Consider the following 19626-nt stretch of genomic DNA (forward strand, 5'->3'; position numbering starts at 1 on the left):
ACTGAGTGAGATCAGATGTAGTTGAATTCCAAGCAAAGAATGGGCAAAGAGTGGAGAAGAGGAGATTAGGCTAATTTATTGTTTGTTCAGAAGGCCAACTATGAGCTGAACATTGAAGGATGGGTAGGACTCCAACAAGTGGGCAAATGGCAGAGGCAGGGTCTGGGGAACAAGGAATGAGGTGTGAAGAGATGCACTTCAGACAGGAGGGGTGAGACAGAGACACATCAAGAGCAAAGGCACAGGAGGACCCTGCACATCATGACTGGAGTCAGCAGGTGGTCCAGGGTGTCTGTAACACCACTAGGAGATGATGAGTTCAGACCAGTCCTGTCTAAAGTGCCCATGGAACCTTGTAGAGAAACACAGCTCTCCACACAAGGTGGGAAATGTGAGTTCAATTCAGGAGACAGATTAGAACTGGGGATGAACTGAGGAATCATCCACACGGGGGTGGTCATTGAAGCCACTACATGAGATTAAAGGAGGCAAAGGTAGGAGATGAAGACATGAACTTCTAGAGAATGTCTCTACCCAGGAGCCAAATAGTGGAATAGGGATCTGCACAAGAAGCAGCTAGAAATTTGAGAACCAGGAAAGTAGAGACGTGGCACGGTGCACAAGTTCTACACAAAGCCCCAGGGTAAAGACTGGGTAGAGGCAACTAGATTGGGTTGTTGGGAAATTCTCATTGCTCTTGTAAATAGGTGTTTCAGAAGAGGACAGATCAGAAGAAGTTGATGGATGCATGTTAAACAGGAAATGAAAGGGATAAATATAGACTGCTGTTTTGAGAAGCACTGCTGTGAAGGGAAGGAAAAAGATAGAATACAGTCTCAAGGGAAATGAATGTTTCATAAGAATCATTAGATTTAAACATGTTTGTAGGCTAAGGAGAAGATGTTATAAGGCAAAAAAAAAAAAAAAAGAAAGAAAGAAAAAAGATGAAAGAAGGTGGATATGAATAATGAGAAAAATTCCAAAAGAGGTAAAAGGGGGTTGGTTCAAGAAAACAGGAGTGGGCTTGCATACAAGACAGAGCATTGTTCCTCTGAGGCAGAAGGGAAGGAGGAAAGAATGGCCAATGATTTAGAGAAAATCTGAGAGTTCCCCATGGATAGCCCAGTATCCTACGTCAAACAGACGGAAATAGGGGAGGTTGGGGGGATGGGAGTGAGTTTGGCTTGAAAAGAGGGAGCCTGGATTGAAACAGGAGCTATGGAGAATTGAAAAGACAATCAATTAAAGAGGAATAAAAGAATCGATGAGCATCTTTGAGAGCCCAGCTATGGCTCTTCAGTAATGGATCCCATCAGAGTCAGCTGGAGATAGTGTCAGCTCTGGCCTGGAGAGATGATTCAGCCCAGATCTGAGAACTGTATACAATGGAGGTCAAAGGAACAAAACACAAGTCTAAAGTGCTTGTAAAAACATAGATAACCTTTTTGGCTCAGGGGTCTAAACTCAGAGGAAGGCCATAGGGGCTAGACGTGGGCTCATAGCCTGGGCAAACTGGGAATCGGGGATGTCAGAGATGCCAGTGAAGACGAATGAAAAGATGAGGTAGGGGATTATGTTTACACAAGTGTTTTTCAGCTTTGGGATCTAGGGGTCAGAGTGGATCCAGTGAGGACAGATGCTCAGCTGCCGTTGGGGCTGACGTGGCGTCAGTCAAGTCGAGACGGTCAGGGAGGCACACTTCAGACTAACAACGTGTTTTACTGCTGCATATCAATACTCAAATACTCTTTTGCAATGTTTTTTTCATAAATCTGTAAGTGTTACCTTATCCATTTTATTTCTTGTTAAAGGAAATACATAATATAAATGAGTATTAATAACTTAAAGACCAGTTGTTCTTGAGTCCTATTTTCAATTTCACTTAATTTCTAATTTTGGGAATGAGCTCAAACTAATTTATTTGGGGCCCTGTGGTAGAGTGTCCTTCTATAGCCTGGAATATTCAATACCTGGTATAATTCTAAGCACATACGAGGTACTCAAAAAAATATTTGTTGTTAAATGTTTACAAAAAGAGATATTGGCTGACTCTGGTCAATCTCTCTTATCACTTAATCCTATGCATTGTTTACTGTATATTTGATAAGTTCGGAATATCTCTTTTTATTTCAGGAATATCGGTAATGTTCAAAGAAAATAAGATTCCTTTTACTGTCTCTGCAAACCTAAATTCTCTGCTTATGCTCTTGAAGTGACAAGAAACATGCTTACTTTTAATTCATCCTCTAATGTTTTCCCTCGAAACTGATGTCAAGTTTTCAGAATTTCTCTTAGTGTCCATCCTCATCAACCTTAACAGAAATTTCCACAAATTTATTACCTTATTGTAGTATAAGGACATCACATCATCAGATTTTCTGGAAATTCTGTGACAACGTTTATGTCATAGTCTCTGGCTCAGAAAACCAGTCAGTTAATTAAGACGTCAGCTCAACAAAAGTTTATGTCAGTCACCTGGTCTTTACCGCCTTTCTGCAATTTAAGGGCCTGTAAATTAGTTCTGTATCGTCTCACTGCCGCCCTCTTCTGGTGGCATGTTATAGCACAGGCATAAGAGGGGATCACTTTTAACGAGATGTATATTTTTACTTACTAATGAAAACAAATGTGGCACTCTACAGGACAAAAAAATCTAAATAAATTACAAGACTTATTTATGACCTAAGGAAATTGAAAACTTCTGGGAAACATTAAAATATTGATGCATATTATTTACCTGACCAATAATCTTTTTTGAAGTCCAGTAAAAATTCATTAATCTCTTTGAATTTCATTATAGAAAAAAGTTCACTAGTCTGTTGTCTCAACATCTATGATGTTTCAATATAACAACGATAAAAATCACACTTGTACTATTTATGGAGAGTTTGCCAACCAAATTAATAGTATATAGCATTGCACAGCATATTTAAGCTACTTGGAAGAAAAAAATCTATGGAACTATTAGAGTATTTTAGAATGACTAAACATGTGGAAGAAATACTGATAATCCAAAGGAACATTATCTATTTATGAAATGCTCCCCAATCCTTCACCTGCAAATAATGCAGTGTCCTGAACACATCCGTCACCTGAGGCTTCGTTCAGGCTGTTCTCTTGACTCCTACCGTATTCTCACCACACGTCCTACATTTGACGAATTCTGTCAACTTCTCCTCATAAAGAAGGCCTGTGTTCTCTCAGTCTCTCCTGTTGCTGCCTGTCCCAGGTCCTCTCCATCACCAGACTGGACCATTAGCCTCCAGACTGGTCTTGCTGCCACCTGTCTCTTTCCCTGTTCCCACGCTCCATCCTTCTCGCACTGCCAGATAGCCTCCTAAAAGCAAAACGTACTGTGCCACTTCTCTACTTAGAAATGTCTGCTGGCTTGCTGTTGCCCATAGGATGAAGTCCAAGCGTCTGAACTTGGCATGGAGAGTCCACCTGCTGTGCTCAGCACTGCTGCAACACAGCATAGCTCCTGCCACCGTGCGCTTGCCCTTAGGACCCTGGAATCGTGCCCCCCAGCACTTGTTTGGCACAAAGCTCTGCCATACGTCAGCTGCTTGACTGTCTCCCAAGAGACTGGGATTCCTGAGGGTGATCAGTGTCTCCTTCATTCTCTTTCAAATCCCTAGCACACAGCTGGAGCTGGCTGTGACCAGCACACAGCAGAAGCTCAGAGCAGGTTTGTGAGTGGATAAATGAACAAACGAACAAATGAACGAATGAATGCTGCTTTCCCCATTTTTGCCTAATGAAGTTGTCAGTTTTCAAGTCTTAGATTATAATGCCACCTCTCTAGAGCTTCTCCTGACTCTCATCTGGCAGAATTCACTGCTATCACAGTTTTTTGCTCACATTTCGGTTAGCGGCGTGTACCCCATCTCCTGTGCCAGGTCGTAAATGTTGAAGGCAACCTGGGAGGTGGAGCTCACACCACTTCCCCATGGGAATGATGCAAAGCGAAAAAAGAAAGTGAAAGCTCAAGGGACCATAAGTAGACAAAATAATCTTGAAAAAGAAGAACAAATTTGGAGGCCTCATCCTTCCTCATTTTGAAACTTACCACAAAGCGATAGTGATCAGAACAGTGTGGAACTGGGATAAAGACAGACACATAGACCAACGGAATAGAACAGAGAGCCCAGAAATAAACTCTCACATATGTAGTCAAATGATTTTCAACAGGGTGGCAAAACCATTCAATGAGGAAAGGACAGTCTTTTCAATAAACGATAGTGGGAAAATTGGATATCCATGTGCAAAAGAATTAAGTTGGACCCTTACCATAAACAAAAATTAACTAAAAAAAAATAAGAGCTAAAACTATAAAACTCTTAGAAGAAAACATAAAGGGAAATCTTCATGACATTGGATTTTGCAATGATTTCTTGCACATGGCATCAAAAGCGCAAGCAACAAGAGAACAAATAGATAAATTGGACTGCATCAAAATTAAAAACTTCTTTGCATCAAAGGACACAATAAACAGAGTGAGAAGGAAACCCTTGGAAAGAAAAAATATTTGCAAACAATATAGCTAATAAGGAGTTAATATCCTGAATATATAAAGAATTTTTACCACTCAACAACAAAAATATACACAACCTGATTAAAAAAATAATCAAAGCACTTGGATAGATGTTTCTCCAAAGAAGATACAAATGGTCAATAAGCCTATGAAAAGGTGCTCAACATCACTGATTATTAAGGGAATGCAGATAAAAATCACAATAAGATACCATCTCACACTCATTATGATGGCTACTATGAAAAAAAACCCCAGACAATAAAGTGTTGGCCAGGATGTGGAGAAATTGTGGAACCGTAGCACACTGTTGGTTGGAATATAGAACGGTGTAGCTGCTATGGAAAACAGTATGGTGGTTCCTCAAAAAATTGAAAATAGAGTTAAGGTATGATCCGGCAATTCCGCTTCTGAGTATATGCTCAAAATAATTGAAAGCAGGGATTTGAAGAGATATTTGTACACTATGTTCATAACAGCAATTTATAATAGCCAAAAGGTGGAAGCAACCTATGTGTCCATCGACAGATGAGAGGGTAAACAAAACGTGGCATATCCATACCAAACAATAATGGAATATTATTCAGCCTTAAAAAGAAAATTTCAACAAATGCTACAACATGGATGAACTTTGTGGACATTATACTAAGTGAAATAAGCCAGTCACGAAAGGACAAATATTGCATGCTTCCACTTATATGAAGTACCTAGAGTGGTCAAATTCATAGAGACAGAAAGTAGAATGGTGGGTGCCAAGGGCTGGGGAGGGAGGAATGGAGAGTTACTGCTCAATGCTACAGAGTTCCAGTTTTGCAAGATGAAAAGAATTCCGTGGACGGATGGGAGTGACAGCAGCACAATAATGTGCAAGTAAATTAACACCACTAAAGTGTACACTTAAAAATGGTCATGATGGTCAATTTTATGTGTATTTTACCACAATTTAAAAAATAAGTGGAAAATAAACAGAAAGAAATACACCAAAATATTAAGTCTTTGCCTCTAAGTAATACTTTTTGATTATTTTCCCCCTTCTTTTCATATTTTCTACCAAAACTATGTATAACTATATAATTAGGAAAAGAGTATTTAGTTCAAAAGTCTCATAATGAAAACTTACCCCAAAATCTGTGTTCACTAGATTTAAATCCACTTCTGATTTAGAAGAACTTTCTAGTTAGGAAAAAAACACATTAAATACAGAGGACTTTATTATAATAAGAGAATAGGCAGAATAAGGAATGATCTCTACCCTTTTTTTCCCGCATTATGCCATAGGCATTGTTTTATGCTTGCTATCAGAAACATCCGGTCAAGAAAAGAGGAAGTTCACATTCCTGAGTCCCACGTGAGAGTGAAGTTACAATTGGTCATCACTGTCCGTTACTTTAGATACACAAGGGGGAGGAATGTCACATCAAGGCAGACCAGATGGTGTCCAAAGTGCTTGACAAGGGAAAAATTTGACACGGGACAAATCTCTTTTGGTCTTGACAAATAAAAATGGCAAGCAATAGGATATATTGGAGAATATGAGGAAGCCATTTGGTATAAACCTAATTCAGCCTGACCTTGTCTTTCCAAAAGGGCCTGACTGTGGCATGAGTGAAAGAAGTGCCACCAAAATATGTACAATGTTTTGCTAAATCACTTCTGAATACACCTAGGCATCTCAATTGAGAGGCAAAAATCAGACTGCTCAATTATAGTCAAATTACAGCTAGTTAAATTTTGAAAACTTACACTTTTTAAAACTTTGTCATTATAAATATTATAACTATGCAGAGAAACAATGATATCAAAATATTTATTGTGCTTATGTCTTAGTGGGACTACGGGTAATCCTTTCTTTTTTGTCATATTTTTTCTCTAAATTTTCTACAATAATACTGTTTTGCTCTCAGAATGGTAAAATGCTTCAAAACTCTAGATTCCTAAAAAATATATCAGAGATATCTATGGCACAATCTTCAAGACTTTTATGCTTTAAATACTTCTTGATTGAGCCTATGGGCTCAAGCATCCAGTAGGCTGGTAATACCTCTCACTCGAAAGCCAGCAGCCACCATGTATGAAGAAGGAAGTCACAGTGAAAGAACAGGAAAGCATCACCTATTATACAATAGATAGATTTCAGAAGTCCCACAGTGTCTCAACACGGGCATTCCCCCGAGTCACAGTTGTCAGAGGAAAAGCTTTTTAGGCTGCAGCTGCATGTACACAAAGTGAAAGGCTGGGTGGACATGAGGGAACCAAGGAATCTCCCTGGCCAAAGTTTTTCCAAGAGCTGTATCCCCTCAGCTCACCCTGTCTGTTCCCACTCAGCCTCTTCTGGATGCACTTCTCTCCTAAGAGTTGGCCTTTCCTTTCACTCTCCCAGAAAGGTGGAGTCATGAACTGAGGAGATCAGGAGTCCAATATGGACATGGTGAGAATGTGATGCTTATTGGATACCAAGTGCAGATATCAAATAAACAGTTGAAAATATGCATCTGAAAAGTTCAAGAGAGAGGTTTGGACTGGAGATAGAAATTTGGTGATTGTCAACCAATACGTAGTGTTTAGAACCATGAACTGAATGAAATCGCCAAGGAGTGGATTTAGATGGAGAAGGGAAGAGACCCCGAGACTAACATAATGGCGTCTAGAAGAGGAGGAGGAACCAGACAAAAAGGCTGAGAAGGAGTGATCAGTAAGGCAGGAGGAAAACCAAGAGAGTGCCGTGTCCTGGAAGGCAATGGAGGAGGGAGGGTCTGTGTCACATGCTGCTGGAAGGTCAACTAAGACGAGGAGTGAGAATTGACCATTGCATTTAGCAATGTAGAGTTTATCAGTGACTTTGACAAGGAAGGTTTCAGTGGAGTGGTCTGGCAGGTATGTCATCTCACTCAAAGGAGAGGTGACCAGACGATCAGTACAGTTCTAGTAAATGACTGGAATCAGAGATGGAGGAAGTAGATAGCGTGAGGTAGAGTCACGGAATCATGCTAATAGCTTAGCATAGTGTAGGGGAGGAAGACATTTCCTCTACCTTTTGTGGGTTTGTCAGGCCGGAGAACGAATTAAATTCACATGAGACAGAATAGCAGGAGAAAATTAAACAAAGCTTTATAACATGTATACATGGGAGAGGCTCAGGCAAGCTGAGCAACTTGCCAAAATGGCTGAAGCCCTCACCTTAAGTATCATCTCAGCTAACGAGAAAGGAGGATGTTGGGGGTGGAGGGGGAGTCGATCATGGGAGATTACCACACAAGTACAGTAAGCAAAATGCAGATTTAAGTCCTTGCCTTTGGCATTGATTAAGAGTTTCTAGAGAGAAGGTCATCCCCTTTCTTCTTCCTGGTACAGAGAGGGAGGCACCTTTACAGATGGAGAGTTCCTTTATAAATGTAAATGTCTCCTAACAAAGGGCAAGCAAGTTCCACTCCTCAGAGCCTCCTTCCCTGTCCCAGTTTATCAAAAGCACTCAGCCTCAAATAATCCTCATGCCAAAGAGACATATCTTGGCGTGGCCAAGACCAGTCCCCCACAATAGCAAAGAGGTAGAAATAATAATTATTACCATTTATTGAGCAAACGCTGCTAATAATAGTACCTGACTCACAAAACTATCGTGAGTATTAAATAAGATAATGTACATAAACCCGAAAGCAAAAAGACTGCTGTACAGAACGTGCACGTGCACAATAAGTATGTATTAATGAATAATGGATACCTATAAAGTTATTATTAACTATCATTATATAGCTTTGGTGAATAGATTGAGAGTGTCATTTAGGGTGGGGAGGAGAGTCCTACTTCCTTGGCTTCTTAGATCTTTAAATACTGCCTGTTCTTGAATTCCCCGCACTCTGTGATCTGTTCACCTCATGTTGGATCTCAACTGCACAGTAAGTCTCCTGCTGCCAGGCGAGGGCTCTTTCCATTCATCGCATACTTGGAGACCTGGGTTCTAATCCTGGATCTGTCATAAACCAGCTGTGTGAACTTATGCAAGTCCCCTCTCCCTGCTAGACCTTAATTTCTTCATGTCTAGAATTAGGGGGTTTTGTTAAGTTCTCTAAAGTCCCTTCCAAACAAACACATGAGTAAAGAGAACAGATTAGTGGTTCCCAGAGGGGAAGAGCATTGAGGGTGGGCAAAAGGGGTAAAGGGGCACATATATATGGTGACGGATAAAAATTAGACTACTGGTGGTAAGCAGGAGGCAGTTCATTACAGAAACTGATAAATAATTACAGAGACCTGAAATTTCACAATGTTATAAACCATTATGACCTTCATAAAAATAAATAAATAAATAAGTAAAATTTAAAAATAGTCCTAATAGACATCCAAAAAAGTTTAATAAAGCATTTCTTTATCTATCAAATATTTTGTATGTTCTATATTTAAGAAATTTGACAGATTGTGTTATCCGTTGAGCTCCATAGCCAAGGACAGGTGAAGTTCAAAGACACTGCACTGGTTCAGAAAATATTCACTTCTCAAACACATTAGTGTAACACTTCCAAAACTTTAGCCATTTACATGCTGCCTTCACAATTTTTTACCAAAGCTGCATATTGCCTGTAATATTATTTATTTAATCATTTCCTTAAAGTCAATAGTAAATTGGTTCACTTTCTTTTTACTTAGCATCTTCCTGAGTAGTAATATCCATGAAATCATAGGTTTTACAAGCTAATTATATTTTTATTTCACATTAGACTAAACGCATAACTCTAGTTTTCAAAGTTTGGACGTGTGTTACCTAAAATCAGCAGTTGGTATAACATACTTTGGGAAAATTGCATTCACATATAATGACTATCTAAGCTACGATTGTCTCTTTCTGTTCTTCAGACATAGCAGAATGAGAGCACAAGATAATATTCTTCCTTTTCAATTTGTCTATCCCACAGAACTCCACAAACAAAGCAAATCACAACACATTGCAAAAATAGATGCCACTGTCAATAACAAGAAAGAAAGAGTCCCCATAGAGAGAGGCAACAAACTCAGTAACAAAAATACGGAATGAGTTCACAACAAAAGCTGGAACGCACGTTCTTGTAAGAGTTTTTCAACCTGTAGACACTTAAAATTTCAGGAAAGAAAAGCATTTACGATGAAGATTTTATACTAAAAAGCCATTATTCTCTAAAATAAACTAAAGGACAATAAAGGTAGTACATGTGCTGTGTTCGGAGAAAGTGGCCAGTGAAATTCTTTTGGAACAGAAGGAGCCATGGGATTTCAGAAATATTTGGAAATGCACACACTTAACCTTAAGGAAAATTCCAGGTTTTAAGCCCAAACTGAGATCACATAGCACTTAAGGGGAGATTGTTACAGCTTAACATGTCAGGCAAGCTCATTACACAGTATTATTTTTATATGAGACTTTTTAATATCCATCCTGACTTACTTATGGCTTTTTTATTTTAAAATATATATTTTTTAAGTTTAATTATCGGCTTTTTACTCGTGCAAGTGGAGGATACAATAAAATTCCTGTTGGGAGAAGAACTGGGAGGACTCATCAAAGACTCGAAAGATATTTGAAGCAGAGAGTAAACTATCGTGAGAATAATTTTTAGTATTTTGTTTCTCTTGAAGCTGCAGATTGACAGAGTTTGGAAGGAGGAAGTGGGAAGAGAAAAGTAAGTTATTTTGGTCAGTGGATATAAAGACTTAGCATTTGTTTAGGTCTGGAGCGTCTCTCAAGCGGTAAATTAACCTACACCCACCAGCACCCAAAATCATACACACTGTACAGACATGTAATTTGCTGACACACCACCTAGACTTAGGGGCACAGAGCTTCCCTGGTACAATTACTAGTGCTCTGGACAGTTCAGTCGTATCTCAGGCCAAGGAGGAAAGAGGAGAAACGACAGAGCACGGAGATTACGCTGGAGCATCATGTATAGACTTGTAGAGCAACGGTGAGTACGTGTAAGGAATTAAAAAGGTTCTTAACCATGAGGTATCAGCCAACCAAAGGTAGGTATTGTTTCTCACAAGAGTACTAGCTGCACTAAGTCAAAAGAAAAGAAAAGGCAGGGGAGGTAGAAGCAAATACTAAGAACAGAGGTGCCATTATGTTGTGACATCAAGTCCCCTCTCTTCTGATCCTGCGTCTCTGCACCCTCACCCAGCTTCGAATCCCAAACAATTCTAAAGGCTCTAATTTGTGGCTTTCCAAAGCAATCGAGAGCCAGAAGTTCAAATGCCAAAATTGGTTAACGAAAGGACCCTTTGAAATAGAAGCACAAAGAATTTAATTTTTTAAGTGCTTTCTCTCTACGGTTCTCCACACCCAGAATTCCTGCCAGTTCTTCTCAGATGAGAAAAATAATACTCAAGCCTTATCTGCCTGTTTCCTGGCAAAATTGTTGAGGCCATCACTAAAGAGATAGATTTCTGTTATCACTACCTATGTACTCCAGGCAAAAGTCGTAGGGTTGATTTTTCACACAAGTAATCCTGGCTCCTTTAAGGCTTTAATCAAACCTCAATTCAGTGACAAATAAAGCCAGATGTTCACTAGCAGGTCTAGCTAGCCCCGTCACGTAAGGACTTTGTTATTAAAACCTTCTAAAAGCTGGTTCCTTTTGTCCTCTTCATAATAACCTAAATTTAATGTTGTAGGTAGTTCCCTGCCCCCGCCTGTCCCCTTTCTGTGGAGTTTCTAGAAGTGAAAATATTCTGAAAGTTTTAAATTTATTTAAATATAGGCAAGATCAGGAGGTGGAAACAGGGTCACAATTTAAGAGAAAATCCCTCCTCATACATCATGCCTTCTTTTGTACCCACAGCTACTGCGTTTTGTCATTTAAAGGTGGACACTCACCTGTATCTTGAAGAAGAGGAAAGACACTTTTAGATCAGCAAATCTAACTCTGAAAAACGTTCATTCTAGCACCACTTCCCTGAAATGTCCTGTTTCTTATAAACGGCCTCAGTTACAGGAAGCAGGAATTTGAAAGAAAACCAAGCCTGTCACTATCTCGGAATATGACTGTGTAATTCAACACCCACCGGGACTTTCAGTAGTTCCCACCACAAGACACACCCCTTTAGGAACCGCTTTGGTGAAAGGTATTACCACAGAAAGTATCCTTCTTTTAAAGAAAGTGCAAGAAAATCATGTTTGGACTAAGTCAGAAAGGAGATTCAGTCCCCTCAGAAGCAGGGAAAGACAATGTCAGTAAGAAGCAATAGCATGACATTGTTTAGATCTATTGCTAAAAGACACACTCATGTTAAGGCTCCATTCAGCACTCCATCTATTTTAGAATTAGAGTGGAAAAGCGAGCTGTTGTCACAAGGACACATATGCTAAGAGGCTTCTTTGAATTGAAAAATGACGTTAAATTTTTCCTCATAGAAAATCTCATTAGGTGGATTGGTTTGACACGAGCACTGTCTACTTGTGTTACATGGTGGACACCGTCCATTGATTGAACAATTGAAATCTGCAGCTACAAATTTTGACAAAAAATATCAAAAGTACATGAAAAGATTTTTAAATCTTTGATGACATTTTCTTGGAAAAGTCATTGAAGTCAACAATATTTTAGTTTTCTCAATTCTTTCTGAGCCTGCTGGGTTAGGGAAGTGTCCTCCTGGGGGAAGGAGGAAGAGATTTCATTAGTAGTAATTTGATAAGTCTGGGCAAAGCCTTTGGGGTATATTCCCCCAAAACTGGGAAAGTGAATGAATCTAATAAGTGGGTAACAAATCCTTTGGCAAGTCGAATGGTTTGCAACTCTACTTTCCAGCAAAATAGAAAAAGGAAACACTCAAGCATTCAGCCACTCAGTATTTATACTAGTACTAGAGTACTAAATACTCAGTATTTAGACCACTTAAAAAATTTTTACCATAGATCATACATAATTCTTAATATATGACCTTAGAAGAAGCTCAAATAAGCAAATGACTTTGCTGTAACAAAACTCTTTTTATCTCCAGTTGTTTATGTGAAGACTTTCTCTTTTCCATGTATGTGTTTTTGTGGGATGCTGTTTTATTCCAGCTGTCAGTAACGTTCATCCATGAACCAATTTTTTAAAACCTCATAAATCTCATTGAGAAATGCATTTTCCATAAAATTTCATTCTGTTTAATAGCTATTCATCAAAATATATCATTTATTTTTGACTTTATAATCCATTATGAATTCATAATTCTTGGATAATTCCTTATTTTTAAAAATTTAATGGTTAAAATGTATGGCTAGAGGAAATAAAAATGTTTAATTTCAGTATCCACATGTTTATATTATAAAGAAATATGATAAATAAAACTTTCAAGCAAATAAACTACTTAATATTAGGAGAAAATTCTATGGAGGAAGTGGAATGGAAATAGATGTTTAAGGAGATAAGGGAATAATATAAAATTTCCAGTTGTTAAACTTGTACATATACAAGAACTTGTATGTGTGTTTTTAAATGGATGACAGGGGGCATCAAATCACTAGCACGTATAATTTTTATTGGATACATCTAAAGAGTTATTAAATATCTGATTTATATCCTTTGCAACTATTTAAAGTTATGATAAAAGATGAATAGCAACTTTAAAATGTGTGAGACAGTTATTGTTTTTGTAAAATTTTGTTTGAGGGTAGGTGAGAAAAATGTTAGAAATTCAGTGCTTTAGAGGAAGGACTGAATATTCTAGAGCCTAAAAGAGGGCACTGGATAGTTGGGAATGTAGAGAGAAAAAAGGGTACTGACAGTGCTACCATTCTTATGGAGGAATACAATAAGGAGACTTTCATCTTCCGTACCATTTGGACAAGAGTTAAGTCTGTCTCCAATAGGGAGGGATTCCCGCTAGAATTCCCAGAGCCGTGGAACGTAAAGATGCACTGTCTCATTTATAATCACAATGTTGAGCTTTAGAAAGATTTCAAAGATAAAAGTTCCTTGAGATGGAAATCTAATAACACAAGCCTCAACTATTGTCAGTGATTGAGATGTATACCCTAGGTATTATAATATGGAACATAAATCGCTGAAATAAGCTGATATCATTAATTCATTCAAATAGCACGTTCAGAGCATTTATTTTGTGCCAAGTGCTCCATTGGTGCCCTGGATTCAGACTGACCACATAAGCAATACCCTCAAGGCAATCGCCGTGATAGATGGATTGGTGGAGATATGGCTAGAGATTAGCTGGAAAAGTAGGAGTTAGCTCATAATATGAGAGCTCTGTGTATCATTCTAAGGAATTTGGACTTTTGTCTTGAAAACACCAGGGAGGGGCCAGCCCCCGTGGCAGAGTGGTTAAGTTTGTGCATTCTGCTTCAGTGGCCCAGGGTTCACTGGTTTGGATCTTGGGCCCGGACCTCTGCACCCCTCATCAAGCCATGGTGTGGCAGCATCCCACACAGAGGAAGTAGAATGACCTTCTACTAAAATATACAACTATGTACTGGGGCTTTGGGAGGCAAAAAAAAAAAAAAAGGAAGATTGGCAACAGATTTTAGCTCAGGGCCAATCTCCTCACATACACACACACAAAAATCAGAACTGAAATCTATTAAAAAAAAAAAGAAAGCACTGGGGAATCATATAAAAATTTAAGGAATATAGTAATAAAATAGTGTAATTATTTTAGAAAGAACACTCATCGTAGTTAGAAGGTTGGATTATGGAACAAGGTTTGTACCCGGCAGAGATCATGGTAGTGGATGGATTAGAAGGCAAGACTGGAAAATGAGTTGGAAGACTAGTGCAACGGTCTGGAGAGAGGTGATGACTGGGCTTAACTAATGAGAGCAACAGTGGAAATCAAAAGGAAAGGAAAGAAATATTTGTGGGACCCTGTGGGCCTGCAGAGGTCACACCCTCTTGAAGCCAGCCCTTCCTAAAAGCCAAGTAGGCGAGAGTGATGGAGTAACTGGGCCACATTTCAGTGAAGTGGGAGCGGTCCACGGTCCTAAATGATGCAGAGAAGTAAGTGAAGGAGGATGAGGACAAAAAATGTCCATTGGCTTGGCAAGTAGGTCAACGGTAGTTTTAATAAGAACACATTCAGTGGAGAGGTGGCAGAAAGCAGATGGAGTCTTTTTAAAATCCTGGTAAGATAAAGAAGTAGAGTAGAAAGAGAATCTTTCCGTCTAAGCCCGGCTTAAACAAAATATACAGGTGGAGCCTACTTTTGGAAGGGGTTACCCTCCTTCCGAAGGTCCTTCAGTGTTGGAGCAAGACGATCTCAAGACCACCTTAACCCTTTTATTATATAATTAATTACATAATAAACTTGAAGGCCACAAACAGCAGGGAATAGTGATATTTCTGTGGGGATAATGGCCAGAATGTCATTCTGGAACTTTCTTCTCGGAATTATGTACCTAGTTGGCAGCACAATGATGGTAAACATAAAGAGAGAATCAGAGACGGAGGATAGAAAGAGAATTTATTCCAGGTATGGCATTTCTCCGAGGCAATATTTTCTATTTTATTTTACAAGAAAATTAAATTATTGTGTTATAAATTGAATAATGCATATCTTCTGACCCTCATTAGTAGTATAAAATGCTATGTGTTAGGATGCTAGCAATTCACCAGATTTTTGAAAATTAATGAAGGAGCACTAGCAAATGAAATCTAAATGCTTAAATATAATATTAAAGAAGGGAGGTTTTTGGTTTCGTTTTCTTTTTTACTAAAAATTACACCGATAAGGAGCATTGTTTGACAAAGCTTAGACTCAACAAGGGAAAGATGAAGTCACCTGGTTTGGAGGACATGTGATCGGTAGGAATAAGGCCCGCCCTATATCCGCCCTTCTTTTCCTGCTTACACAGCATCTGGCTCTCATAATGGGTGATGGGGGCTCCAGGACCAGCATCTACTGGGGACTCTCATAAATCATTGAGGTTCTCCAACAAAAAAACTGTATCAGTGATCTATTGTTGCATAACAAATTACTTTAAATTTAGCAACTAAAAACAGCACTCATTAAATTATCTACTCCATGGACCAAATGTAAAATATTTATAAATGAAGATGCATCTTAAATGTCTATAAATGGTGGCATAACTAAAGCATAGATGTTATAAGTATTTAAGAATTCAGCGGAAACATAATAAAGCTTCTATGATCTACAAAAAACCCCCAGCACCCATGTATTATGTCAAGGCTTCTGCCAGTCAGAAGTGTGGGCACCTGAGAGCTGAGAAGGCTGCAGTTCTCATCTGAGGCCTGGGGCCTCCTTCAAGTCCCAGTCAGGTTGTTGGCAGAATTCCAGTTGTAGGACTGAGGTGCCCATTTTCTTGCTTGCTGTTGGCTGGGGGTCACTCTCAGCTCCTAGATGCCACCCGCAGTTCCTTGCCATGTGGTCTCCACAGGCAGTTCCTGGCGAGGATGTCTGCTTCCAGGACAGCAGGCGTGTCTGTCTCTGACTTCCTGAGGGGCTCAGTCCTTTTGAAGGATTCACATGATCCAGTCCAGCCCAGCAGGATAATCTCCCTTTGGATTAACTCGAAGACAAGTAATTAGAAACCTAATCACAGGAGTGTTAGCCCATCATATTCACAGGTTCTGCCCACACCAAGGGGAGGAGATTACACAAATTGTGTACACCACGGGGGGGCAATCTTGGGGGCCATCTCAGAATTCTGCTACCACAACAACGTTGCCACAGCTGTCTCCAGGGAGGGGCAGGACAGATGGTCCGAGACAGACTGACCCCTCCTCTCCCTCCAGCCTCCAGATGCCCTGTCTCTGGGCCTCCAATGTTCTCCTCACCAAATGACCACTATCTTAAGAGTCTGAGCTTTATTGCTATCCTCCATTCTGTGAAAAATATTGAGGCATTAAAGCACTAAGTGAGACCTTTCTCTTGGGAGACTTCTCTTACTTGCCTCTTCTTGAAAAAGCTTTTTTGGTGTGTAACCATAATGCATGCCAATGAGACAAAAGTCCAAACAGTTTGAAAAAGTACATAGCGAAAAATAACTCCCTGCCTCCACCTTCTGCCCTCTCTCTTCCAAATTCTTTTCCTGAGATTAACCAATGTTATCTGTTCCATGTCTCAGATCTCTTTGCAGGTAGTACATGCATTTACAGACATGTTTATTCCACAAACGGTAGGACTTTTGTTCTGCGCTTTGGTTTTTTCTTGAGTGGTGCATCCGACAGATCTTTCCACATAGATCTAAATTGTTTTAACTGCAGTCACTTGACTCCAGGCCTAGGGAGGAAGAGAAGTCCTCACTAACTTTTCTTCATTCCCATCCCAACACTTTGGGTTTCCTCCTGTCTCCCATTTAGGAGACTTTTATGGAAAAAGAGCTAAGAGAGATGTCACAGGGGATTCTGAATGTTTTCACAGGTCGACAGCATCAGCGGTGATGGGGTACCCCTGGGCTGAATGACTCGGAATCTGAGCATCTGTGCTGGACAATATGGAGATTTAGATGAGCAGGCATCCAAGGGGTTCGGAGCACATTCAGCAGAAGGCGAACATTCTGTAACCCCATCACCAGCGAGCAACACAAACAAGCAACACTTTTTCATTTTTTTCTATACTGTTTAATCATATTACCACAAATTAGCATCCTCTGTTTTTGATTTTAAGTGAAATATAATAGGCTTTCAGGTACATCAGTTTAATTATTTTTAAGATTCTTAGCACGGACAAATATTTTTATAGTTCCAAACAACCAAGTAACTGAATGAGGAATCGTGTTGTGACCCATGTCACGGGGGTGGGGGTTGGCGATAGTAAGGGGAACAGTTACTGAAGGGACTTCACCAATTGAGTATGAGAGCTGAGACAAAATTTTACTTTATTTTTTAACATTAATACAATTTGGAAATTTCAAATTGTTCAAAGCTAGATGACAATATATTGGGTTGTCAGCATTTACATTATTTTTAAATTAAGTGATTCATCACTGATAGTTCAAACGGTAAATCCCTCTTTTTTTGTATCAACAATATACACACCTAGAGTTTTCTTCTGTTTTGCTTTGATAAACAATTCTACCCTGACTTTTGGGATACCATTTCTCTGAATGGTTCCTTTTAATCTCTTCCTAAATTAGCAGTTTAGGAATAGTACTTAAACCTTCCAGAAAGCACTTAGCTTACGTCTGCATCCCCAACAACAGTGACAGCCTTTGGCTATATCAAGTGAAGTTAACCCAGTTTAAAAGCCACCCAACACCTTTGTTAAATTCACAGGAAGGGAGTTTGCTTTAAGAGACATTAGCAGCCCAGGAGCAGTTCTGAGCACAAGAGAATGTTTTTGCCACTTCCAGATCAAAGAATGGGTTTGTCAAAAAGACACAAGCACACTGAAACCAAAAATAAAAATAAAATAAAATAAAATTGTTTTCTTCCTTTTCGAAAAGGAAATCTGCAAATAAAAGAGCCTCAAAAGTGATTTCCAGCAGGCGTGTTCTCAGCAGCAGCCTGGTGATGGTAGTACATACTGGAAGCTTTCCTTCCACAGCCTGGTGTTATTTTGGATGAAGTGTTTTCACACAGCCTTTTAGCAATTCGCTTGTTTTTAGAAAAATCATAGCCTGAGGTGAGAATATCTGTATAACTCCTTCCTGTAATCTCTAGTACACTAGTCCTAGTGTGTTCCTTCAACATTATCAAAGAATGATGCTCATGTCTTTCTATAAATGAAACCATTACTTCGTTTGCTTAAATTTTGACGTTGAATAACAAGGTGGTGTTAGTGCCATAGAGTTGATTCTGACTCCTGGCGACCCTGTGGACAGCAGAGCGGAACCCTGCCGGGTCTTTCTGCGCCATCGTCTCCCCTTCCAGCACTGTATCAGACAACGCTCCGCTGCTATTCACAGGGTTTTCATGGCCAATTTTTTTCAGAAGTGGGTGGCCAGGTCCTTCTTCCTAGTCTGTCTTAATCTGGAAGCTCCACTGAAACCTGTCCACCATGTGTGGCCCTGCTGGTATTTGAAACATGGGTGGCAGCGTTCAGCATCACAGCAACACGCAGCCACCATAGCGTGACAACCAGCAGCCGGGTGGTGTGGTTTCCTGAGCAGGAAAGGAACCTGGGCGGCGGGGGTGAGAGCCCCAGATCTTAACCACTAGACCACCACGGCTGGGTTAAATAACAAGAAAACAAGTAAAAGCTGTAGTAAAATTGTAAAATAAACTCTGCATTTAAAAATGTTTTTGGCAGTTTTATACAAACAGAAACAGAGATTACTTTGCCTAGTTTAGGTATTAGTGATTTAAAATTGCTTCTTTTTAAAATATCCCCAGTGGATCCTGAGGAAACTCAGAAAATTGAAATTACAGACAGAAATGACCAAATTTCTTTTTGGTTCTGGCCCTATCCAAACTTTTAGAAGTTTTCCGGGCCTTTTGTCAGTTTTCACCAAGTCAAGGTGATCAAGGTTGCCAATGTCTGTGCCTCAGTTACTACTTTGAGGGGAAACAAATGGAGCAGGCAACGTAGCCACTGCCAGAGTCCCCTCAAGCCTCAAGGAACAGAAACTTTTCAACTGTGCGCTCTTGGCTATTTCTCAACGTCCACAAACCATTTTCCGTTTTAGGACCCTTCACTTGTAACCAATTGTCAGTCAGAGGGAGAAAATCACTATTGATATTGGATTCTGATTGACACTGAAGACATTCAAAATCTCGTTTGGGTCATTAGGAAGCCATCTTGAGGGAAACAGAAAAACGGAGTAATCTTCAGCAGCATGAATTTTAGCAATTGTTGTATTTTCTCTATTAGTGTTATTAACAACACCTAAATAGTCCTTGGCAGTTTATAAAGCATTTTCACATCTTAATTTTAAAAGTTAGAAATGAGAAACTCCACTTTGGGTAGTATTATTGTATGAGTTTGTTGGTATTGTCAAATTCCATTTCTTATCTTCCACCCACTCTAACGTTCTTCAGCTGAAAGAAGGTAACACTGGCTGTGTCTTATTTCAGAGAAGAAGCTATAAATGTTGATTAACGAGTGAAATTGCAGCTTTACGGGAATCTGCCTCACTTGTAGGTGCACCTTTCTTGCTTCCTTCCTCATGTTTACGGTTCTTGATTATAGCTCAGTCGGAGAGTTCAAAACTTGACCCCTCCCCAGAACTT

General features: G+C 39.5%; 1 protein-coding gene across 3 annotated transcripts in view; it reads right to left on the reverse strand.

Annotated features, from left to right (window-relative positions):
- ALPK1 (alpha kinase 1) overlaps positions 1-11503 on the reverse strand; it is a 106285-nt gene extending 94782 nt beyond the window's left edge. For 2 of the 3 annotated variants that reach the window (XR_011537283.1, XM_070609374.1), the window contains exon 1: positions 11373-11503. The gene's annotated coding sequence lies outside the window, so the exon portion shown is untranslated. The remainder of the gene's footprint in view (positions 1-11372) is intronic. The other variant, XM_070609375.1, reaches the window with a different exon arrangement.
- Between the last annotated feature and the right edge of the window lie 8123 nt (positions 11504-19626).

The sequence above is a fragment of the Equus przewalskii genome, chromosome 2 (genome assembly GCF_037783145.1).
Source record: "Equus przewalskii isolate Varuska chromosome 2, EquPr2, whole genome shotgun sequence".
Lineage (NCBI taxonomy): Eukaryota > Metazoa > Chordata > Mammalia > Perissodactyla > Equidae > Equus > Equus przewalskii.